General features: G+C 44.1%; 1 protein-coding gene across 1 annotated transcript in view; it reads right to left on the reverse strand.

Annotated features, from left to right (window-relative positions):
* The window catches only part of ADGRA3 (adhesion G protein-coupled receptor A3), a 118,010-nt gene extending 92,046 nt beyond the window's left edge, over positions 1-25,964 (reverse strand). The window contains exon 1 of the mRNA XM_024745560.1: positions 25,760-25,964. The gene's annotated coding sequence lies outside the window, so the exon portion shown is untranslated. The remainder of the gene's footprint in view (positions 1-25,759) is intronic.
* Between the last annotated feature and the right edge of the window lie 711 nt (positions 25,965-26,675).

Genomic DNA, 26,675 nt, shown 5'->3' on the forward strand with positions numbered 1-26,675 from the left:
CCTACATGCCGCAGGGCAACTAAGCCCACACGCCACAACTAGAGAGAGAAAACCCACACACCACAACTAAAGAGAAGCCTGAGCACCACAACGAAAGATCCCACATGCCACAACTAAGACATGACACAGCCAAAACATAATAAAGTATTTAAAAAATGACCATTAAAAAAACCTTCTTTTTGACATTTTTAATGTTACAATATAAACAATATTTACATCTACTATCAAAGACAAAGGACTAATTTCCCAAATATATAAAGAGCTCTTTAAAAAGAAAAAATTCCCAGCAGAAAATCTAGCAAAGGCCATGAAAAGATAGTTCAATAAAACTAAACACTAATGGGGCTTCCCTGGTGGTGCAGTGGTTGAGAGTCCGCCTGCCGATGCAGGGGACACAGGTTCGTGCCCTGGTCCGGGAAGATCCCACATGCCACACAGTGGCTGGGCCCGTGGGCCACGGCCGCTGAGCCTGCACGTCCGGAGCCTGTGCTCCACAACGCGAGAGGCCACAACAGTTAGAGGCCTGCGTACCACCAAAAAAAAAAAAAAAAAAAGTAAACACTAATGGATCATAATCATATGAAGGGATATACAACCTCAATCACAAGAGAAATGTAAATTACTAAAATAAGACAGCATAAATCACTTATCCGAATAGGGAAAGATGTGATAACACATTTTATATTCGGAGGGAAACAGCCACTCATATTTTGCTATAAATCAGTAAAATCACTATGAAGGGCAAAGACACAAATGCATATATAATATTTGATTCATTTATTCCTTCTGGAAATTTACCCTAAAGACATACTTACACATGTGCAAAATACAGTACATATGTTATATATCAGTTATATATTTAGATAACAAAATTATTCATTGCACTATAAAAGCTAATTACTGGATATTTAAGTTGGTCCCAGGAATATGGGACTGGGTTAAGCTATCCATTAAATGGATACCATGCAGAATGTGAGGCTGGGAAGCTCTTTAGGTATTCAATATAGAAAGACCAGAGACATACTGAAGACTGAGGGCATACATTTACATATTAAAAGTTACCATCCCTTGACATTTCCGATTTGCTCAAATAATAATACAAATGGATTCTGTACCAGATTTATCATGTAGAATAACACCTGTTACCGCTACATCTTGATCAAGAACAAGAAAAAGAGGCAATATGGCTAGGCTACACTTCTGAGTCACTAACCTCAACGGGCACACAGCCTAAATATTTAGGGCCAACTGTGATAAGTTAAAATCATAAATGTTACCTCCTCAAAAGTAAATGTTTAATGCTTTGCTTCATTTATCCCACTAATGAAAACCGGTTACTCCCCACGTTCTCTTGGGGGCAGCCAAATCCAACCCACCACCTGTCTGCTTGACAGCCCATGGGCTCTAAAAATGGTTTTTATGTTTTTAATGGTTGAAAGAAAACCAAAAGAATAATATTTTATGATACATGAAAAAATCTATGAAACTCAAATTTCAATGTTCTTAAAGTTTTATTGGAACACAAACATGCCCATTTGTTCACATATTGTCTACAGCGGCTTTGATGTTATGATGTCAGACTTGAGCAGTGCCAACAGAGGCTGTCTGGCCAGGGAAGTCTAAAATATTTACTATCTGGCCCTTTACAGAAAAAGTTTGCCAACTCCTGTTTTAGTGTACGCTGTCTCGGCTTATTCTGTTTTCAGGCAAATTAAAATCATGCTGATTTCTAAATTAATCCGTCCTAGCAAGTAAAAATAAGAGTATCTACTGGATTTCAAAACTCTCCATCGATTTGAATAATCTTTATTTTAAAATCACATTCAATTCCGCATGCCATCAGCAATTACATTTTGTCCCCAGTATTATCAGTTTGTTCACCATTGTGTCCTTCTGTTAATTGGATGCATTCATTCATCCATTCATTCATTCCTGCAGAAAAAATTCTGGGTGTTATGCTTCAGTCCCTGTGTGTCAAAAAATGTTTTGCCCTCCCTGTCATATCGTCATACCATTTTTTTAAAATAAATTTATTTATTTGTTTATGGCTGCATTGGGTCTTCGTTGCTGCGCGCGGGCTTCTCATTGTGGTGGCTTCTCTTGTTGCAGATTCCGGGCTCTAGGCACACAGGCTTCAGTAGTTGTGGCTCGCAGGCTCTAGAGCACAGGCTCAGAAGTTGTGGCACACGGGCTTAGTTGCTCCACGACATGGGGAATCTTCCTGGACCACAGATCGAACCCGTGTGCCCCGCATTGGCAGGCGGATTCTTAATCAGTGAGCCACCAGGGAAGCCCATATCACCTTGTTTTAACAGCACTTTTCATTATTGGAAATTACTCTTCAGATATTTGCCTATTTACCATGTCTCCCACGACAAGGTAAAAACTCATAAAGCGTAGGGATCTTTTCCAACTTGACTGTCACCACATCCCCACACACACACAAAAAAAAATCATAATGGTGGACATTTGAGAGATTCTATCATGCAGCCATTCTTTTTTTTTTTATAGGTCCATCCACCTCACTACAAATAATTCAATTTCGTTTCTTTTTATGGCTGAGTAATATTCCATTGTATATACGTGCCACATCTTCTTTATCATTCATCTGTCGATGGACGCTGAGGTTGCTTCCATGTCCTAGCTATTGTAAATAGAGCTGCAATGAACACTGTGGTACATGACTCATTGAATTATGGTTTTCTCTGGGTATATGCCCAGTAGTGGGATTGCTGGGTCATATGGTAGTTCCATTTTTAGTTTTTTAAGGAACCTCCATACTGTTCTCCATAGTGGCTGTATCAATTTACATTCCCACCAACAGTGCAAGAGGGTTCCCTTTTCTCCACACCCTCTCCAGCATTTATTGCTTGTAGATTTTTTGATGATGGCCATTCTGACTGGTGTGAGGTGATACCTCACTGTAGTTTTGATTTGCATTTCTCTAATGATTAGTGATGTTGAGCATCCTTTCTTCTTTGTGTGGATACACACTCATTCACTCCTCACAAGAACACTATGAAACCGATACTATTCTTTTTTTCCAAAACAGTAACAACAAAAATTTGCAAGTTAGGCAACTTGCCCAGGTTCATATTCAGACCAAGTAGCAGACTGAAGATTCAAACAGTGCCTGATAGGTAAGTGGCTTGTGGGGCTAGGGAGGTGCGCTACTCAGATCTCCCTTCCAGAGAGACCCTGCACAGGAGAGCAGGCAGCTGACCACTTCCGGCTGCAACTGTCCAGAGAATCTGCCTCAGTTTCCAAGCAGAGGCCACCCACTTTGCAGGCAACGCCAGCCCAGGACTGAGCACAGCAGTGATAAGTAGGTTCTCTGTTCCTGGCCAGTACAGACTCCCCAGCAGTCCTGCTCTGCAGCAGAGTTCCCTGCTGGGCTGGCCAAGACTTTCCCATAGCTGCACGGTAGTCTGCTCCACCCAACTGTCCCTCCTTCCCCCTCTCCCTTCACAGGGGTTAGCCCTGCATCTCAATCCAGAGGTGTTCCATACCCACTTCTGCTTCATCTCCCTTTTTTCCCATAGTTATTTCCCCGTGTAAACATCTTATTCTTCTAACCCCACTCTGGCATGCACTTCCCAGAGGATCCAACTGATAAGATGCCCACAATATCTGTTCAATAAATGAAAGAAATAAAAATACAGCTGGGTTTAATGTTCGGTGTTCAAATGTCCCTCTATAAGGAATTAATGACACAGTATCTACAATGTCCGGGCATGCAGCTGTAAAGATGAGACATAGAAATCTCAGTCCCAAGCTCATTCCTTCTCTGAGACTTACGGGAAAACAATGGAAGTGGAGGGAGGTCAAAAAAATCTACCAGAATATGTCTAGTTTTCTTCTTTTAATATTGCAATAAAAGTTGTCCCAAGATACTTTTTTCCACATTTGAACCCTTCTAAAATTAGAACCATCTTAAAATGGATACCAAAAGAAATATCCAGCTACTAGGAAAAGTTGTCACTACTGGCAAATACACAAACCGTGGCTGAAATGTGAAGTCTGGATCCTTAATTATAGCTTAATGTTCATACATTAAGATTTGACTATGATACACCACTGAAATAAAAAGTTGTGTAATAGAAGACTGAATATTATATGACAGTCAGCATAATTAAAGGCAACAGAGTAAATCTCCCAGAATTTAACATTTAGGAAAGACGGGTGGGATTCATTCATGAGTCATGGAGAAGTATCACTCAAGCAGCTGATGTCTCTCATAAGCCGCCAGCTAATTTATAAGGGAAGCAGTTTAACTCCCAGTGAAACATGATTAAAAGGGGGGGGGAGGAGCTTGTTATATTAACCAAGTAAAAAGGACAAACAAAACCCTAATATTCTTTATAGACAGACAAACCATATTGCCAAGACTAAAGATGCAAAAGAAAAAGTCAAGATCACTTTTATAAAAAGCTCAGTGGGTTAAGATATGCATCAGGTTATCAAATGTCTTAAAATACATTTACCATACCTATGTAGAAAGAAAAAGGAACTGATACAGGGGTAAAGTGTTATTAATAGAAAAATCTGGCAAATCTGGATATAAAATATATGAGGGTTCTACAATTATTATTCTTTTAACTTTCATGTAGAGTTTGAAATTATTTTCAAATGAACAGTGTAAAAAGCTTTGTGTTAAAATGACACTATACCTAACAAGAATGGTCAAGTGATTCCGAGGACCTCTGAATGAGAAGGCGGGGTGTCCACTTAAAATATTGAAGCAGTGGCATTTCATGGTGTGGGAAAAAGAAATAGACACTTACAGAGGAACCAGCTCCCTCACTGAAAAGCTGTTTGCCATCTGACTGCTGATGGCATCTACCGGCTGCTTTTTCCCTCTTCGTCTGTTCCTTAAGTTGGTTGGATACTATGTCTCGTAGACCCATCCTTCACATCTCTCAATTCTGCTTCATAATTCTTAAACCTTCTGCTTTCAATTTTGAAATAAATCCTCAGCTGACTTTTCCCGACCGCTAATTTTCTCATCCTGAAGTGGTTCCCATTTTGCTCTTGGGCCCATTTACTGCCCCCAGCCAGCACGTTCTAACATTACAATCTCACAGTTAACTTCTCAGACAGCCTCCTTTTCTCAACAGCTCCTTTCCCACACCAACTCCTGCTTTATAGATTGCCCTTCTCCTGGATCTGAGACTAGGAATCAGAAGTTTCCTTTATTAACTTTTCCTTAATCATGCTGTTGATCACATGCCTGATGACACGCGGTTGCTTGCTCATCTTTACAAATGGGGGTCCGGGCTGATGTGTATTCCTCGCTGCACAGGGTTTCTTGAGCGCACTTGAAAAGAATGGGGAATGGGTAGGAAAGGGAGGTGAGCAAAATGCCTTTATTTCAAGGCACAGAAGCCTCATATCCTTGGAAGGAACAAAAGAAACCTGAGGTCCCCGACGTAAACTTCAACTTCCAGCTACAGTCACCCATTGGTATTCTGCCTTGTCAAATCTCCCAGCTTATTTAAAACTCAGCTAAAGGGCTTTGCTGCAGAGGCAAACCCTACCACCAAGCCCTCTGAGTCAAACTCAATGAGAGCAGAGCTGGAGCAGCTGTTTCAGGGCTATGAATTCCTGGCAGAGCACTCTGCTCACCCACTTGGGCTGCCACTCCCTAGAGTTTCAATTCTTGGGAATCTTCCAAGATCCTGTTAAGAATATTCATTTGTCTAGTTATTCCTGCTTTTGTCTCTTTTGGGTTGTAAGTACCTTCCCTGTGCAGTTTCGCCATCAATCTGATCCCATCTGTTTTATTTATTCCATAGCGTCCTCAGAGCTTCTGGAGCACTGCGGCACCTTTCTCAGTTTTCAGCCCCATCAGTTATGGGTTTGCTCATATTTTTATACTACTTCTGTCATTTTCAACAGAATTTTGGGAGGAAATGAGAAAAAGTAAACAAGCGTGGTTCAATGCATATCCACTGACGGGGTTGTAAAAGAGTCACTTCCTAAGAGTGGAGGGCTCCTTCCTCTCCTGCATCCTCTCCGGATGCTGAATGCCTGGGGTCAGGCTTGCTGCCTAGCCAATCCCGTGCCGTCACACAGGGAGGCTAGCCTTTCCCTTTACGAAGTTGCCAAAACCCAGAGAAAAATCTCAACCACCTTTCACTTAACAGAATGATTTTTTTTTTTTTGCGGTACGTGGGCCTATCACCGTTACGGTCTCTCCCGCTGCGGAGCACAGGCTCCGGACGCGCAGGCTCAGCGGCCATGGCTCACAGGCCCAGCTGCTCCGCGGCATGTGGGATCCTCCCGGACCGGGGCACGAACCCGTGTCCCCCGCATCGGCAGGCAGACTCCCAACCACTGCACCACCAGGGAAGCCCCAGAATGATGATTTTTAATCACATGGGTACCTGTGAAAGCAATGCTTCATATGTCAACCAAACGTAAAGCTCCAGGTTCCCTGTAAAACAATCAGGTGTCGCTGAGCACACCCATTTGCCAGTGCCACAGCCATCCTGGTCCAGCATCCAACCGCCAAAGGCAAAACAAGGGAGTTGGATGGGGGCCTGCTGGCAGGAAGTTGTGGTTCTGTCCCCTGGCCTGGTGACTATTAAACAACAAAATTCACCTGAGCAAATTTTAAAGCTCTTACTTGCTCTACCCAGTGATGCATGGATTTGTTGAAGTGCGGGAGAGTTCAGTAGACTAAGCCTGCCTTCGTGAAGCTGTAAGCAATAGTACTGTCACCTTCAATCTCTGCAAGGTGAGCAATTTTTTAAAAGTAGACAGCAAGTCAAAGGTATCACCAGCTAACATACTATTATAGGGTCACAATGTAACTTATCACCAGACACCTGATGTTTACATTCGCATTAATAACTACACCAAGACAACAGGTGTCAACCTGGGCATAGGGTCACCCTTAACGACTCAAATGGTTCATTAAATAACCTTTCAAGTTATTAAAAGGCATTTCTATCAAAGACCTAACATTTTTTTAAGGCTTGTTTTTTCCTATAATTATTTCAAAGTCTTTATTCAGTAGTTTTATAACTAAAAAGGACATAATCTATTTTTCTGCTTTCTCATTAAGCCATAAGTTCGCATGTAATCAAATAGCATTTGGTTAATTAATAAAAACTAAAAGGTTTTTTATGCCATAGTAGCTATTCTTTCCAAAATGCCTAAAAATGAAAAACTGTTTATTAAATAACACTTCATTTTATCTTAGGAACACATCAGCTCAATGAGAAAAGGGAGCCCATTTTTCAAGGTGTCTGTAACATCATAAAGAACACTGGGCACTTAATATTTATGAATATAATAAAAGCAAGTTTATTTGGCATTTTAATCAAATAAAGAGCTTTCTCCTGGGACCAGAATGAGTTTTTTCTAGGATTTCAAGTCTGATTTTTAATCTGAAATTCACGATGAACCTACTACGCACTGAGAGTACATTTGAACATTTACTGTGTGCTGGGAGCATCATTAATTTAAGGACACAAAAATAAACCTCAGACTAATATGACACATGAATCTCAGTGTGAAGTGCTACAAGAAGGATATATGATGATTCAAAGAGAATACAGAGTTTAAATGTTGCTGAAGTACGGAATGATTAAGGGAAACATTTCTGATCTTTGCTGTTAAAAAAAAATTCAAAGGGCAGACAGGGAGGAGAAAATCCTTTTAAACAGAGATAACTTCTCTGTACTAGATTTCTTTTGCTGCATAACAAATTACCACAGACTGCTTTAAATCAACACCTACTTAGTAGCACACAGTTCTGCAGTCAGAAGCCCAGGCACGGAGTCAGCAGGTCCTCTGCTCAGGGTGGACGCTAGCTGCAGAGAACCTGGGTACCAATAGTGGGGATGCTCCTAAATTAATGAATGAGGCCCTAAATTAATGAATGAGGTGGAGGGAAGGAGGGATGTGACTACACACATTACGTGGGAAGTATTCTTGCCAGGGTCACGCTTGAATCTGAGTGGTGAAAAGTGGCACCTCGTAATTTTAATTTCCACTTCCCATTGTAAATTTGTGTTCCCTTCCTGTGAAGGTCTGCAACTGTCCTTTGACCATTATAACACACTAATTTTAAGTATGAGCTCTCAAGTCAGACTGCCTCAGCTCAAAGCCTGGTTCCACCACATACTGCCTGGGTGACCCTGGGGAAATTAATGAGCTTCTATGCCCCACTTGCTGAGGCACAAAAGAGGGATCATAATAATAATAACCTCATTAAGTACGAGAATTAACTAATACAACACAACCCTTCAAACACTTACGACAAGATCTGGCACACCCAGCAAACATTACCTATTATTATTGGCCCATGTTTCTAATGGATCATTGGTCTTTTCTTCCTAATTTGTAGGAGGTTCTTAATACATGGGAACCAGCATTTTCCAATACAATCTTCCAAAAATTCTTAGGCAGCTGGTCCAAATGCCAGGTGCCAGTCTCTATTAGAATATACTCAGAGAGCACATTTTGGAAACTATTACCAAGGCGTGAAATCATCATTTCTGACAAGGACAGTGCTTACTACTAAGCATAGCGTCTAAATAATTCTACTGGTAAGAAATCTCCTGAGACCTTTGTAAATCTAGAGCCACGCTTTTAAGGTAGCTTTTGAAACTATATCAAACAGGGAAGAACCCTGATATGTACAAAAAGCCATATGACCCTAAGATTATAAAACCAAACAATTAATCCCGTCATTAACAGAGTTTTAGGCTTCCAGGGCCATTGGCAAATAAGGGCACGTGTGCCACATCCCTGTCCCATGCCAGATCAGGAGTCAGTCCTGGCACTTTCCTGATAAGCTCAGGCAACACTCCTAATGGCTGCTCCCAATTCACAGGTGCTGTCATTCAAGAAATCTACTTGCCATACTGGTTCTATTGCAGAAACTCTATCATAGACAATTATGACCTCAGTGTACTTTTTATAACTGGTGGGGGGATCGTGACCAGGAACTGACCTGCCCACTGAGAGTGAGTTCTGTGTACAAAGTCAACAAGGAAGTGCTGTGAAAGAGAATCAGCCAGAACACTGGCGTCAAAAGATGTGTAATAAACATGTGGTAATACGGGCAAAGCAGTAAGGTGGGGGCGGGGGGACATGCAGGCAAAAGAAATAATCATGTGATACAGAACCTGTAGGACATCCATACAGTCCGAAAATAAAGGAAAAATACATGCGTGTCTGTGTGTATAAAGTCAAAAAAGGCATCTTCACTTTGCTAAAAAAAAAAAGTATACGTTTCTGAACTTTATGGACAACTTGTACATTCCTTTGATACTCAGAAACTCAGATGAGCAGGCTGGTGGACTCACTGAACTGAGGTTTAATAATCTATATTCCTATAACAGGAAAGAACGGGGACCTGCAAAGAGACAACCAGAGTTCAGTGCTAGCGCTCATCAAGGGTTCAGATCTAACTCAGGAACTCAGGGACCAAAAAAAATTTAAAAAAAAACAAAAACAGTTAATAGGATGAAAGCACAAGGTCCCAATATTGGGATCAGCCCCAGGGAATGAAGGCAGGTCTCAGTGAGTGAGGGGCAATCAGCCTAGAGTGGTGAGAAAAGACATGTGGCCAAGAAAACATCCCTGCACTTGGTTACTATTATAATGAAATGAATTCCTTCTAAGACATAATTTGAGCTTCATTCAATGTGCACATGAACTCTGTGGATTTTTTTAAAATATCACAGTAATCTTGAATTTCAGCAGTTAAAGAGCCTTAAAAGATAATCTAGTTCAAAACCTCATTTTCCTCTTCAGGAAAGTGAGAGCCAAAAAATTATGATGTGCTAAGGGTCACCATTCTACTTGGCAGCAAAGCTAACGTAAGGCCCCGTATCCATTCAGTCTCGTTGCTATTTCCTCTGTATCCTGCTTTCTGGTCATCTTTATCAAATATGGGATAGGCGTGCCAGTTCCCTGCTTACCCAGGCATAACTGTGACAGGTAGTTGTGAGCGTTCCCTAAAAAAAGTGTTATGCATTCTTTTCACTTCCCACGGAGACCCACCAAAAATGCAACTACCCGCTATGATGTGAGTATTCCTTTCATCTTAATAGGGCAGCTATATTTGAGATAGGTCATTTATTACACCAGGATAACATTTTCAATCTCAAGAATGCAGGTAAGAGGACTATTTAATAATCAATAATACTACACTGCAGTCCTAAGTAGGACACTCTGATCATTCCCACAACCTCCTGATGATAGCAAATGAGATGTTAAATTTCTTTCCTTCAGTTACTAGGACACAGTAAGTACTAGTTACTTTGTTTTCCCATCAGTCAGCCAGCTCTAAGGCAATGGTTCAAAGTAAACAAGTTCCCGCATATCTTTTGTTCTACTAACGCTTATTCTCAAACCCTACTGCCAACATGAGCATTTAGGTTGTCTGTGACTTTTATGAACAGAACAATAGTGAGAATTACAGGCCTAAAGGCCACAGTCCTAGGCCAGAAGCCGAAAAGGTGTGTAACTTGAGACGATCAATTTACCTGTCCACGCTCAGTTGGCACACCTGAAAAAATAGGAAGAATGCCAACCTTATGAGATTGTTTTACCAGCTGGGATGTGTATGTGGGGCACGTGGCACAGTACACGGCACACGATAAACATCGCAATGTTGGCAGTCATTAGAACTTGTAAATCAGCTCAGGGCACTGACACATAGTGGACCCTTGAAAAACATGGAGGTGAGGGCAGCAACCCTCCACTCAGTGGAAAATCTGAATAATAACCTATAGTCAGCTCTCACTATACACGGTTCCTCCATAACCACGGATTCAACCCACCTCAGATAGTGCAGTACTATAGCACTGAACGCCTGAAAAACTTCCACTCATATAAGTGTAACCACACAGTTCAAATCCATGTTGTTCAACGGTCAACTACATAAAGTTCTGGAGGCCAAGGCGCTTTAGACACCTTAGTTTGCACTACTTACAGTAGTTTAAGATAACTACCAAACCGGATTTGGGAGAAAGTCGAACTAGCATTAGAAGTTTTTAACCACCTATATTAGCTAACTCAATCATGGATGCTTTAAGGTTTCAACAGAAGTAGAAATAAAAACAGCAGGTCTACCAAATTTAATTTCAACAGAAAGCTAAGAAGTTTCCTGAAATCCCACACTTTTTTTTTTTTTTGCGGTACGCGGGCCTCTCACTGTTGCGGCCTCTCCCGTTACGGAGCACAGGCTCCAGACGCGCAGGCTCAGCGGCCATGGCTCAAGGGCCCAGCCGCTCCGCGGCATGTAGGATCTTCCCGGACCGGGGCACGAACCTGTGCCCCTGCATCGGCAAGTGAACTCTCAACCACTGCGCCACCAGGGAAGCCCAATCCCACACTCTTGAAAGAATAAGAAGGATCTTCACATTGGCTTTACTATCAACCTTCCAACAGAAAAATAAACACTTTCCATTTACAAGCTGTCACCATCTACTCTCACTCTGGACGTACTCAGATTTAGTATAGGAGGTCTCCATAATCCCCCCTCATCTCTGCTCCATGCGGTAACAGGACATCTCCAATTTTTAAAGTTCTATAAACACTAAAATGAAAAATGATGGAAAGGCTAAATAACAAAGCTTAAAAAGGGAAAGTCTGACAAAGTTCTTACATCATGGCCCCAGTCTGTGGTTGCTAAGCTGTTCTAGCTAAACTGAGCGGTACGCGGGCCTCTCACTGTTGCGGCCTCTCCCGTTACGGAGCACAGGCTCCAGACGCGCAGGCTCAGCGGCCATGGCTCAAGGGCCCAGCCGCTCCGCGGCATGTAGGATCTTCCCGGACCGGGGCACGAACCTGTGCCCCTGCATCGGCAAGTGAACTCTCAACCACTGCGCCACCAGGGAAGCCCAATCCCACACTCTTGAAAGAATAAGAAGGATCTTCACATTGGCTTTACTATCAACCTTCCAACAGAAAAATAAACACTTTCCATTTACAAGCTGTCACCATCTACTCTCACTCTGGACGTACTCAGATTTAGTATAGGAGGTCTCCATAATCCCCCCTCATCTCTGCTCCATGCGGTAACAGGACATCTCCAATTTTTAAAGTTCTATAAACACTAAAATGAAAAATGATGGAAAGGCTAAATAACAAAGCTTAAAAAGGGAAAGTCTGACAAAGTTCTTACATCATGGCCCCAGTCTGTGGTTGCTAAGCTGTTCTAGCTAAACTGATGGGCAAGTTTTTCAACTTTATCCCTGAGGGAAGAACTCGAAGACATTTTTTTTCTTCCAGCAAGGAGCCCTGAAAAATCAAGTCACAGCAGACACTTAACTAGGGTTCTCTAAGTAGGCCATAATCTCAAGTAGACAATCTCTACTTATCATGGTTCAGAGTAGATGACACCCACTCCCTAGGGCTTTGCCTTCAAAAGCACACCATCCCCTAAGGAGGTACTGCTCTTTGTGGCCCATCTTGGCAGGAAACCATGCAACCAAGCTAGCCATTTCCCCATAGGAGCTTCTGAGCCCAAACCATGTCAAATTGCTGAAATTCAATAATTAAGTGATCATGGTAACAGATGTGGTGACCAGAAGAAGATTATACACACGCAGTGGAGGAATGAAAGATCTTTGAATCTAAGCAGATTCCAGGCAAGGCACAGTGCAGAAACTCGACAACAATGGACTGAAACAAATAAAAGGTAAGGTACTGCAGGGATGGATTCATGCCTCCCTTTCAAGAAGGTTAATTGTGAAGGAAGAAGAGTAACTACTCCAACATGGTGCTGCTACAAGGGTGGTTTGGGGGAGGGGAGTTTTTTTGTTTGTTTTGGGGTTTTTTTTTTAAACAGAGGCTATGTATGCCAAGGAGAAACATCACAAACTAGGAGAGAAACTGAAAAGATAAGTGATAGTTTCTCAAGAAGTAGGAGGGAAACAGATCAAGAAAAGGGGAGGAAGAAAATGAAATAATCTGGGCAAAAGAGAAGCACTTTTCACTATCGAAGGCAGAGTGGGAGTTTAAGCCTTGACCTTGTAGGTAGGGTATTCCGCTTTGAAGACTCTCGAGCTTATCTACGATAGATTCATCATCTTGTGTTAAAAATAATGTAAGATTCTTCCCCTAATCCTACCTGAGGAAAAAAATAGTGGGGAAAATGATACTTCTTTATACAAAGACTCACTGCGTGTTTATGTGATAGACACTGAGAATACAGAGATAAACATCACCATCAAGAGTTCACAATCTGGTGCGGCCACTATGGAAAACAACATGGAGGTTCCTCAAAAAATGAAAAACAGAACTACCATATGATCCAGAAATTCCACTGCTGAGTATACATCTGAAGAAAATGAAAACGCTAATTTGCACCCTAATGTTCATAGCAGCATTATTTACAATTGCCAAGATATGGAAGCAACCTAAGTGTCCACTGACAGTTGAACGGATAAAGAAAACGTGGTATATGTATACAATGGAACATTACTAAGCCATAAAAAAGAATGGAATTCTGCCCTTTGCAACAATGTGGATGGACCTACAGAGTACTACGCTAAGAGAAATAAGTCAGAGAAAGACAAATACTCTATGTTACCACTTATATGTGGAATCTAAAAAATAAAACAAAGGGATGGATATAACAAAACAAAAACAGACTTTCAGATACAGAGAACAAACTAGTGGTTACCAATGGGGAGAAGGAATGGGGAGAGGGGCAATACAGGGGAATGGGATTAAGAGATACAAACTACAATGTATTAAATAAGCAACAAAGATAGATTGTACAGCACAGAGAAATATAGACACGATTTCATTACAGATTATACTCCATTTAAAGTTATAAAAATATTGAATCACTATGTTGTATATCTGAAACTAAATCAATTATACTTCAGTTTTTTTAAAAAAAAGAGTTCACAATCTGGTAAGAGAGCGGGAACTGTAAATAAATCATTCCAAACAGTATGACACCTGCAGCAATGCAAGCAAACGTGAGGTAGGATGCGGTCACAAGGAACGGAGGAGTCAGCCTAGCACTGATTGCCAGGGTGGACTGCAAGTCACATGGTATCCGAAAGACTTAGGATTCATATCAAATCTTCGCTAGAAAGGGAGAGATCACACTTGGTCTTGTTTAAAACAAACAAATCAAAGGTTAAAACAAATAATCTAACAGAAAGCCCATCTGTCTTAAAACACAGTACTAGAGATGAATACACCCCTAGTCAATTTCTCTTTGCCTTTTCATGAGAAAAGAGTTGGGAAGAATTGCACTTGAAACAAAGAATTGCTTTTAAGTCTTATCTTGATGGGAAATGAATCAATTTAATTAGACTTAGATTCAAGCCGTCTTAAAGAAAGAAAAGTTTAACAACTGCATTACAGAATCTGTATTACAGTTACATCTCCAAAGCCTGCTTTAAGTTTCCTTCATTTAAATCTCAGGAGGGTTTAGACTGAAGTGTCATCCTCAACACAATTTACAACCTGCTTTCTACCCGGCTCACAACATGAGGCCATCACAGAAATGCCAATTAAAAGCCTACCACTGTTCTAGGTGCTACAGTTGCAGGAAGGAGCAAAACAGTCTCGCTGACCTCGATGGAACTGACATTCTAGGGGAAGCTAGGTCACATACCTGGAACTACTTACTTTAATTCAGAAATGTCTTCATATAGGGAATGAATTTAACTCACAATCACATACTATGCATTATGTCCTGTGCTGGGGGGGATGCAGGGGAGAGGGCTGGGGGTAAGGCTGGAGGAGCTCAGATTACCCCAGGGATCCTTTATTTCCCCACAGCCTGGGTTGGGGACATGCTTATTCCTCCTCTGGGGAAACATTTTGGTCTGCAAGTACGGTAGTCCCTCCCTATCTGCAGGGGATATGTTCCAAGACCCCCCGTAGATGCCTGAAACTTTGGGTAGTACTGAACCCTTTATATACTATACTATGATTTTTTCCTATACATACATATCTCTGATAAAGTTTAATTTATAAATTAGGCACAGTAAGAGATCATCAACAATAAACTAGAACAGTTATAACAATATACTGTAATAAAATTCTATGGAGGTAGTCTCTCTCAGAATCTCTCATTGTACAAATGTAATGTCTTATCAATCTTAACCAAGCACTTCTCAAGCACTGTGGCCATAGAACTTTTGCAGTCTGAAATGCAACAGCAAAATTAACACAAATTCTTTTTCCTTCACTATTTCATGGTTAAAGGATTTGTTCTTACTGTAGATCTTAGCAACCTCAGTATATGATTTCTTTTTCTTCCCTTGTTAAGTCTAAAACTTTCACCTTTTCACTTAAAGGAAGCATTTTACAGTTTCTCTTTGGCACATCCGAATTGCCAGCATCACTACTCCTACACTTAGGGGATCATTATGAAGTAAAATAAGGGTGACTTGAACACAAGCACTGAGATACGAGGACCGTCGATCTGATAGATGACCCAGACGGCTGCTAAGTGACTAACAGGCGGGTACGCTGGACAAAGGGATGATTCACATCCCAGGCAGGACAGAGCGAGGTTTCATCATGCTAGTCAGAATGGTGCACAATTTAAAACTTATGAATTATTTCTGGAATTTTCCATTTAATATTTTCAGACCATGGTTAACCATGAGCAACTGAAACTGGGGATAAGAGGGGACTTGTGTACAATTCTTGACTAGGTGAAAGCACCACTTTTACATGTAGGGCTAGCAATCCTGCCAAAAGATTTTCTTCATGTTCACGCCACTGTCATCCAGAAGAATTTAATAAAAATATTCTAAGAAGCAGGTAGTGAGGGTGATGGACAATTTAGCCTTCTTTGTATAGGATTATATTCCACAGATTTGCCCTTCCCCCTCCCCCATCCTGATTTCTCAGGAACAAAAGATTTCAAATATGCACAGTTCAAACATGGAAATTTAAACTTAACAAGGCAAAATATGGGAAGAAAAAAAGGACAAAAGGTATTTTTTATTTTACTTAAACTAAGAACCAAGAATGTCAGTCATGCGAATTGATAAAGAGCTAAAAGCAACTAGCAAATGCCTGCCTGTTATATGAGTGGATTTAGCCTAGCAACAAAGTTATGTGCCCTGCTAGAGGAAATCTCTTGTCCTCGTCTGCCCAACCTACCTGTCCATTCTCAAGTCAAGAATACGACAGAGATGCCCACAGTCCTGCCTCCTTAGTCCCAGCCAAAGCAGTAAGAAAATAATGAAAGAAATGTATTATCAGATGAGGAGTGGCTGCTTAAACAAAATGTGTCAACTGGGGAGGGAAAAAGCTACTAGAAACTAAAACTGTACAGAGAAGGCGGCCAAATACAAATGACCCTTTTGTAGACATGTCAAACTACATTAAACTTCACTTATAATCAGAATGTAAATTAAAATAAGCATTTTTTTTTAACTTATCAGACTAGTAAAGACTAAAAAACAAAATTCCCAGAGCAGGCAGATATTTGGGGAATTGGGCCTCTCATAGTTTCTCTATACTATTTTATTATTTTATATTAGTAATGAATTATTACTGGAAATAAATCTCTATTTTAAATTTAATATAAAATAAAGGATTTAAGGTAGACGGAGGCAGGGGGCATATGTGTTTCGTTGCCTATTCCATCTGAGTATCAGGCCCTCAGATACTGGTTTGGACAAATGCTTGCTGCCCTTAGACTTTCTCAGTTCATTCCTTTAGTACTACAACGCATCGCCAAAACTTTATTGTCCTTAACCCTATGACTTGGTATTAAACCCAACTTCAACACATCACTTGCCACTTTACAAAGTCATTTTTCTTCTCTCTTATGAATAAGGCCCCACCCTAAAGCTCTCAGCTCTGTCCTAAAAATGTCTCTTGATTTTCACCCATCCTTGCTCCACCTGGGGACAGTCCCCTCCCTCCCTGCCCCCGTCTTGAGACCGTGTTCCTCAATCTGTTCCTCTGCTCCTTCTTCTGCCTTCTTTTGTTGCAGCGGATAGCAGCTGGTGAAGACAGTTACTCCTTCAGGTCGCTGTGCTGCTAGAAAACAGGTTCTCAGCCCAGGTGACAAGAGAATCACCTGCAGAGCCATGAAACATACCAACTTCCAGGTCCCATCCTGGACCAGTCAAATCAGATCACGAGATCTGTGGCCCAGGCATCTGAACTTTTAATGTTCCCAGGTGATTCAACACAAGGTGGAAAATCTCAACAGCAAGCTCAGCAGCCAGGTTTGGGGGAGGTGGAGATAAACGCCTCTGCCCCACCCCACCGGACCACCCGGGGCTGGGATTCAGGGCCTGGGGCAGTGGGACTCTGGCCTGGAGCACCCTCCACACAAACATAATCACTGTGTGTGTGTGTCATGACATGAAAATGCTTGGAAAGAACTGCTGTAAATAATGGAAGTGATTATGCGCTACCGGAGATCTGAGACCTACTAGGTTGGGGAAAGGCTTTGTGCCCGGCAGACAGATGTGACGGGAAAGCAAAGGTGGTCACTGACCAAAAAGGTCTATCAGTCCCTTTAGCGAGGCTGTTCCTAAAACCAGTCTTGCAGATTTCCCTTTACAAACCCTATTGCGTATAATAATTCCCGAAAGTCCACCAGTTACCCCCCTGCTATCTCCAGCTCTCTTAGCAGAGTGTGGCAATGGAAGAAGATGCAGGTTAAATCACATCAAAAAGAGCCAGATCCAGAAGTGTGACAGATATTGTGCATCTGGAAGGCCAGAGGTAGAGTTCCAGGATGGGATACAAGCACACAAGACTAGGATAAAACTGGTCTAATGGCCAAAAAAGAAGTCACACAGGGGCTTCCCTGGTGGCGCAGTGGCTGGGAGTCCGCCTGCCGATGCAGGGGACACGGGTTCGCGCCCCAGTCCGGGAGGATCCCATGTGCCGCGGAGCGGCTGGGCCCGTGAGCCACGGCTGCTGAGCCTGCGCGTCCGGAGCCTGTGCTCCGCGACGGGAGAGGCCACAACAGTGAGAGGCCCGCGTACCGCACAAAAAAAAAAAAAAAAAAAAAAAAAGTCACACAGGCTGGCCTAAATCAAGCTGACCACGAGCAGAGTAGGCAGTGGGTATCTGTTGAATGAACGCAAAAGCAAGCACTTTTAAAAACTAGTGGAGGAATTATAAAGACAGCCACTAGAGAAGAGTGATTATCAAAAGTCAGCTCTGGTCTTTGGAAGGTCCCTGTTGTATGTAGGAAAACAGATTTAAGTCCAGGCCTGCAGACAAAGAGGAAAAAGAAGACCAGGGTGTTGGGGGAAGTAGGGTGGGATTATGACGTGGGGAGGGGGTAGTCCTGGATAATTCTTATACCAATCCCTTCCATTTGCTCCCTTCAGGTCCTGAACTGGAGGGATCTGAGGACAAGAAATGTTTCCCTGAGTGAAAAGCCCAATATCTGCAATGTGCTCAGCATGGCACTACAAGTGGCCAGGAGAAACGTGTCCCTTCTGTGAGGCACCAGCTACAGCTCTGTCCCACCCCATCCAACACGCAGGAGATTCCCTCACTACACAGGCAAAATTTCTTAAAAGATTAGTGGTGGGGGAAAGAAAAACAGCTTGGGCGAGACTACTTACTTTAAAACCCCCTCTTCAGACTAAAACTGTCTGCACTTGAACATAAGTGCAAGCTAAACCGTGCATAAAGCATAAAATGATGAGAATAAATTTAGTCAGGCAACAATTAAAAACTCATTGAGCAAGTCTGCATCTACAGCTTCCTAATTTTTGCAAAAACTGACTTAATAAGTTACTAAAATTTAAAGAATTCTGTATCCTAATTTTTGTCTGTTTATGAGGAAACTGTTGACACAACAATAAACTAGTTATGGTCTCTGGACTTAAAGATTCCTCCACAGGAATACAGACAATACAGAAAACAAATGCTTTCAGAGAAGCAGCTAAATGGGAAAAAAAAGTCACCGAGTACTACTATAAGAAACTTCACCTGTCATTTTCTGACTTACTTTCAAGAATTTTTACTCTGGGTTTTGTTTTTGTTTTTTGTGTTTTTTTGCCTATTTTTAAAAGCCATCTTTACAGGCTCCTGGGAATAGAAGTTGTAACTGGATTGGGGCAAGGACCTCCGAAAGTTCCTGTTTACTTTCTTTTTTTTTTTAGATGTTGGGGGTAGGAGTTTATTAGTTTATCTATTTTTTTTTTTTTGCTGTGTTGGGTCTTCGTTTCCGTGCGAGGGCTTTCTCTAGTTGCGGCAAGCGGGGGCCACTCTTCATTGCAGTGCGTGGGCCTCTCACTGTCGCAGCCTCTCTTGTTGCGGGGCACAGGCTCCAGACGCGCAGGCTCACGGGCCTAGTTGCTCCGTGGCATGTGGGATCCTCCCAGACCAGGACTCGAACCCGCGTCCCCTGCATTAGCAGGCAGATTCTCAACCACTGCGCCACCAGGGAAGCCCTCCTGTTTTCTTTTGTTTCTGGTATTTTATTTCTGATTTACTGCCAAACCCACCAACTTCTCTCATCTACTCCTGATGCCGGAGGACTCCAAGCGGGCAAGAAGCAACAGGATTCAGGGGCTGGGTCATGCAAAACCTTCTCATCACACTGGAAAAACTTAAGACTTGCTTTCATGGACCAAATGCCTAAATCTGCCCAAAGTTTTGCAATATTTCTGAGCAACTTGCCAGCACACTGCCTAACGTGTGTGCTTATCATACACATAAGAACATGCAGTTCAAATGTAACTGTCCATAGATTTACTAGACTCGTTCTTGAATAGGGGATCCAACAGCTGTGAAATGCTGACCTAAACTAAATAAATGTTCTCATTTGCCATAATAGGGTAAAAATTTGAATTCACATCCCTCTACTTGTCCTGACCTCCCAAGATACAGTCCTATCTTTATTGGCATTATGCTTATCAATAAAGACAATTATGTTCCCACCCACTGAGGTCTCAGAGCCCTTCCTTTGAGGGCCTGTGCATTATGAGAGCATCAAGTATCTATAAAGTGACAGAAGAGCACAGATAAGAAGCGCTAGGGAAGGATCAGAGCACTGGAAGAGGGAAAGAAGAGTTCATAGCAGATGAGCTGGATTGAGAAGGACCCACAATTTACCAGAAAAGGGATACCAGGAGAGAGTGGCAGACTTAGCCAAGGCACACAGGAAGCAAAATACAAATCTGCTCAGGGGACAATGAGAGGCACACTTTGGTTAAGCAGAGAATTTGTGTATAAGACTGATCCTTGAATGAAAGAATCATGTCTTATTTTATCCCTGAATACCTAGCACTCAGCACTGAGCCTACAAAATTAACAGTGTCTCAATCAATGTGCATGGGGGAAAAAGCTGTGCTGAGTATCGGGAAGTACAGCTACAGAGGTATAGGAGACCTTGCATTCAAAGATTAAAAACCTCACCCATTAGGGGCTTCCCTGGTGGCGCAGTGGTTGAGAGTCCGCCTGCCGATGCAGGGGACACGGGTTCGTGCCCCGGGTCCGGGAAGATCCCACATGCCGCGGAGCGGCTGGGCCCATGAGCCATGGCCGCTGAGCCTGCGCGTTCGGAGCCTGTGCTCCGCAACGGGAGAGGCCACAACAGTGAGAGGCCCGCGTACCGGGGGAAAAAAAAAAAAACCTTACCCATGACCCACTAGAATTCAGGCCACGACAGCTTTGGGGGGCTGTTCATTAAAATCACCCTGCTCTTTGGGAATTCCCTGGCGGTCCAGTTGTTAGGACTCTGTGCTTTCACTGCTGAGGGCCCGGGTTCGGTCCCTGGTCGCGAGACTAGGATCCTGCGAGCCGCGCAGTGTGGCCGAAAACAGCAACAACAAAAATCACCCTGCTGCTTCTTCTCTCCCTCTGTTGCCCTCACCTGGCAAAGCAGCAGCCTGGCTAATCCCAGCGCTCCTCATCTCTAAACTGAATGCAGCTGGAGAGAAACAACAGCGCTGACCATCTCCCTTTGAACTGGATCACAAGGCAAAACGGACACAACTCCACTCCGGTGACATTTCTGCCATCCCCAGGACGGTCACTCCCTCACTTTCCAAAAGAACCACTTCACTCCTCTTTCACCTTTCTCTTCACATCATCTACTCACCCCTCCTCCCTCACCCTGCCTCTAGGTCTTTAAGAAAATAAAAGCAAGGGGGCAGCAAAGCCCTCTTCATCCCACCTGCCCTGCCCACAGCCTCCTGCCTGCCTCTCTGCCTGCGCTCCCTCCTTTCACCATGTGAGGATGGGACATCCTGCTGCATCAAAAACCAAACCTCCCACCTGCACTCCAGCTCCCATCCCATCTCACCTTCCATCGTGCATTTCGCCCTCTCCCCAACTATTCCCAACCATACTCAGGCGCTAACGTTCTCTTTCCTTCACACCAAACTTCTTCCTCATCGAGGTGCTATCACCACCATCCTCACCCTGTTCTCCCTTCAAACCACCCCAACCTGCCTTCCACAGCCTCTAATCCACGGAGGGCACCAAAGCGCCAGGCTCTCAAATCCAGCTTGGTCTTACTGTTCCTCATCTCTCAGCATCTCTCAACTGGGGCGCCCCCAATTCCTGGCTTCAAACCTGAACTTCTCTTGGCTTCTATGACCAGATACTCCCCAGGTGTTCCCCCTACCTCACCAGAGGCTCCTTCCTTCTCAGGCTCTTCCACTGCTCCAGGAGGCTTCAGCCTGGGCCCCCTCCACCTCCCATCTGTACACTCTCCCCTAACTGACCTTGGTCAGAACCGTGCTTGAAATACCATGGATAGACCAATGGTTCCAAAAACCCTCTCTGCATTTCAGTGGGGCCAGTCCGTCACCACCCCTCACTGTTACTGCAGAATGCCCTCCCCCGCCCCCAAAACCCCATCTTTCACTCCCCTTGGGCCATGCTCAAGTCCTAACTTCCCCAAGAAAATGAAAGACTCTTCCAATGCCTCCACAGCCCCACTGCTCTCTCCTCTTTTCAGGCTTCCTAAAGCATTTAAACAATCAGCAGTACAGGATTTATTACTTAATTACAGACATTCTGTGATTGTTCCTGAGATATCTGCTTTGCTTTAGTGCAAATCTTCTCTCTCCAACTAGGTTTAAGTTTCCAAACAATACAAGCACTTCTTTTTGTGTACCTGGCACTGAGCTGCATACGCTGGTGACGTCCAATTATCAGTTTTCTGATAGCAAACAAACATAACATTTGATGAAGTAGAATCACCGTGTAGCATCACGAGGAAAACACCGTTGGAAAGGCAGGGCTCAATCTGTACAACCTACCACTGACGCCCTCAGAATTTTTAAAACTTAATATTGAGCATCTCATATAAAACATAGGAATAAAGTAAACAGATTTCCAACAAAAACTTTAAATGCAGTTAAATTTTTATTCCACGTGTGTGTAAGAATAATAAATGGAATTTGATCCTTTAATACAAAAGGCTACATGAGATACAAACAACAGGTCAAGCTGAGGATTTCTGCCAGACCTCTCTAGAAACATGGCTATGAAAATGTGTTGTTCACTAAGATAGTTAAGGGCTTCCCTGGTGGCGCAGTGGTGCCGATGCAGGGGACGCGGGTTCGTGCCCTGGTCCGGGGGATCCCGCGTGCCGCGGAGAGGCTGGGCCCGTGGGCCATGGCCGCTGGGCCTGCGCGTCCGGAGCCTGTGCTCCACAACGGGAGAGGTCACGGCAGTGAGAGGCCCGCATACCACAAAAAAAAAAAGATCTGAGCTTTAAGCTATCAATATACTGAAGTCCAGTTCATCCACTAAGTAGAACAGGCCTTATTTTTCATTATTAAAGAAAGAAAAAAGAAAACTTCAATCCTTGCCATCCTTTCAACCCCTATCAACTTTCCATGCAACACCTGCATCACAGCTCAGCTGAAAATGCTTGGCCACACCTAAGAAATGAAAACTCCCACCAGAGAGCCTGTCCAACCTTGACCTGCCCCCCACCGCGCCCCAACGCCACCACCACCACTCCAGGCACTAGATACTTGCCCTTGACTTTCAAGCAATATCAAATGCATGGCTTCACAAGCATCTCCACACCTGTGGGCATGCTGGGGGCTCCCACCTTCCATCCCCTCATTGCCTCACCATTTCCTTCACTATCATCTTTCTCATCCTTCTCAAATTGGCTCTGGATCCTCAGATCCTCCATCCCACCCACTATGCCCTAAAGGGGCCTCGGTTGCCCTCTTCTGGGTTCCTTTTTCTACTTGTGCACCCTGATATTAGACCGTTTACCATACTGTCCTGAGACTTATTCATGAATCTCTCTCCCCAAATACCGTAAGTTCCTGGAGAAGAAAGATGTTTTTAATCTATATTTTGTAGTGAACCAAAAGGTGAGTGTCTCCCAAAGCCATAGGTCCAAGTTCTCAGCCCTATACCTCTGAAAGTAACCTTGTTTGGAAACAGGGTCTTTGCAGATGTAACTAAGTCACAGATCTCTAGATGAGATCATCCTGGACTTCCGGTGGACCCTAAATTTAATGACTGGTGTCTTAGAAGAGAAAGAAGAGTATTTGAGAGACACACAAAGGGAAGGCCGTGTGAAGATAGAGGCAGAGATTGGAGTTGGGTTGCCACAAGCCAAGTAATGTCAGAAGCTGAAAGAATCAAGGATTCTCCCCCAGAGCCTTTGGAGGGAGCATGGCCCTGCTGAAACCCTTGATTTCAGACCTCTGACCTCCAGCACTGCAACAGAAGAAATTTGTTGTTTAAGCTGTCAAATTTGTGGTAATTTACCACAGTCCTAGGAAACTAACACCTAGTCCAAACCCCGACACACTGCCCACGACCTCAGTTCAATAAAAAACCGTACTAAACTCAGAAGGAAGATGAAGACAAGGGGTGATGATGAGAAAACATCTTAACTGCAGGGCAGGGATCTGGGACACGGACCCCTTGCCAGGCGTTCACCATGGGAACTTGGACAAGTCACTTATCCACAGCGACCCTCTGATTTATTCCCTAATAAAATGAGGAAACTGGCCCAGAAGACCCTCTACCAGGTCTGATACACCTTGAACCAACTTCATCCAGAACAGCAACTTTATAGGATCCTTAAATAAATTATAATTTCTTCCCATTCACTGAATAAATTTTATTAATTTTACTTTTATCTAAAGAGCTTTCAGGTGAAAAAAGTATTAAAATGGCATTTCAACGGCACTTAGATTTTAATCAGCTCAAAAAAATTCAGTGAAATAGTTTGATAATATGCTGAAAAGTGATTTTTCTGTAATATCAACTTTTTTCCCCCGCAAAATCAACAATTTAAAGTAGCTGCTTTAATCCACTGCTGACAGTTCAGAAAAACTCGACCTAAACTTGAATCAGCTTAAGTGCCACTGATCCAGAACCCAAATGTATGATGACTAATTTCTTCAGAGTAACAAGGGAGTTGGGCAACGCAAAGGTTTTCTCCACTTGACTCCAGACTGTAATTATGGTCCCATACCCAAAATATCCACTTCAAAGAATCTGGCTAAGAAATAAATACAGCTGCTGCCGCTACCAAATGGTCGAGTGTTGGTAAAGGAAATCAAACAAAACAAAAACTCTTTTACCATTTTCGGGCTCCATAAACAGAAACACACAATTTTCCTGTGTTAAATCTTTCCTAATTCAAACAAATGGCAATGAAGAACAAAGGTGCTGGTAATGAAATTTGTACTTGTCTTACCCATAAATCCTGCTTGGGTTAATTTGGGTTAAATTAAAAACCATATTTTGGGGTTAAATTAAAAACCACAGTTTAAGTTCTTTCACAGGTCATGCTGCTTCCCTTGCCTTCATGTTTTTATAGTGGCAGCCTTGATTCTTTTTTAGGGAACCAACCAAAACAACAACATAGAGGAAGACGGCGCCGAGGGACTCATATTTCAGTTCGACAAAATACCCATTAGAAACACTTTCAAGCCTTCCCAAACCAATTCGTCGTTCAGAAAATAAAATCAAGAGTCACTGGGGACACGGGTTCAGCTAGAATTGGCAGAACCACGCTTGCAAAACTGGACCGTGAATCGTAACACAAACTGAGTAACGAGACCAAAAATTTTTCCTTCCAGGTGGAAACTCAATCTGAAAATCAAGTCCTTGAGTTGCAAGGCTCAGCAAACCCACAGTTTGCAAATCCGAAGTTCTCGGCTTTTAAAAAGATGAGCGCTCACACCCAAGAAAACGGAGCTGGAGTTGCACGATTTCATCTGAAATATATTTCTGGCCCTTAAAAACAACTCTATTTTAAAAGGTGCTCTTTAACTGTAGTAAAACTAAGATAGCAAAAGCGAAGGAAACAGTCTGGCGGTTTGGGGGTCACACACCGGGGCGTTCAAAGTCCTCGTGCTGCTTTAGTATCCTGCAAACTTGCGTCCAAGTAACTTAAGTTGGAAGAAGCTGAAGGACTGGCGAATCTAACCTAGCACTGTGTTTTCCGGCAGCCCACGCACTGGATGAATGAGCTTTAACTCTGCGGACTGCCTGTTTACTTGCATCCTCACGTGGCACCGCGCAGCTCAAAAGCGCCGCGCCCGGACCGCGCGGGGAACCCGAAAACTTTTACTTTGCAAACTAGCGGAGCTCGGAGGCAGTTCGGGGACACATCTGCTCGCCTGCCGCAGAAACGCGCCCAGGCCGAGACCCCCGGGCCTTGCCCAGCACCAGCCCTGCCCGCAGCTTCATTCACACAAAGGCACAGGGGTGCCGGCGGGACCCTTTTGCAAGTCGCGCGGAGAGAGAAGCGGCACGACAGAGAGCGCCGGCAGGGAAGGAGGGAGGGGACCGGGCGCTTGAGCAGAGCGGCGCCCCGCGGGCTACTCACAGGGTGACCGTGCGGTTGGGCAGCGTGTCCGGGGGCAGGACCTGCGCGAGCTCCAGGCTGCTGCACACCACCTTGCCCTCGGCGGCGCCCGCCGCCCTGCCGGTCCCTCGGGGCCGCCCGTCGTGCTTGCAGCCCAGAGGCAGCGCCGCGGCCCCGCCGCCGCCTCCCAGCAGCGCGAGCAGAGCCAGCGGCAGCAACAGAGGCGGCGGCGCGCGTCCCCGCAGGCGCTCGGGACCTTCTCCCCCCTTCCTCCCCTCCCCCCTTCCCTTTTTTCTCTTCCTCCTCCACCTCGTCGTCTTCTGTCCCCTCAGCGCCCGCCGCCCGTGGCTCCGGGAAGGAGGTTGGCGCTCCCAGGCCAGCGCTGCCCGTCGCGTGTCCACGACCCCACGCGTGCCCGGCTTCCGGGCAGGAGTTGTGGGCCCGCGGGAGTACGGTAACTCGTGGAGAGGGCGGAAGAAAGTTCTAGCCCAAACTCCAGCCACAGTGGCCACTGTCTGGCACGCTCCCCTCCTCCTCCTTCGCCGCCCTCCAGACAAAGGCGCCCTGTGCGCCCCTGGGGGCCGCCCGTACCACCCGGCGAGCCCCAGTCCCAGGCTTGGGGTGAGGGAGGAGAGCAGGGCTGAATTTCTTTGGAGAAAGGCAAGGAGAGAGGTAGTGCCCCAAACCAACTAACTTCAAAGGACTCGCCTTCCCACCTCTCTCCCCACGCAGGGATCGCGAGCCTTTTCTTCGCACACCTTGGTCTCATTTGTCCCGAATACAGGAGAGCTAGGAACAGGTTCCTCTCCGGAAAGAGGACCCTCCAAAGCTGTTTCTGGCCTTCAGCAATTCCACTTATAACCCTTTCGAAGGATGCATCGGGGCCTTGCTGGACCGGCAGCCTTTGGAAAAAAAGATTTCCCTCTGGCATCCAAAG

The sequence above is a fragment of the Neophocaena asiaeorientalis genome, unplaced genomic scaffold (genome assembly GCF_003031525.2).
Source record: "Neophocaena asiaeorientalis asiaeorientalis breed wild unplaced genomic scaffold, Neophocaena_asiaeorientalis_V1.1 scaffold397, whole genome shotgun sequence".
NCBI classification, from domain to species: domain Eukaryota; kingdom Metazoa; phylum Chordata; class Mammalia; order Artiodactyla; family Phocoenidae; genus Neophocaena; species Neophocaena asiaeorientalis.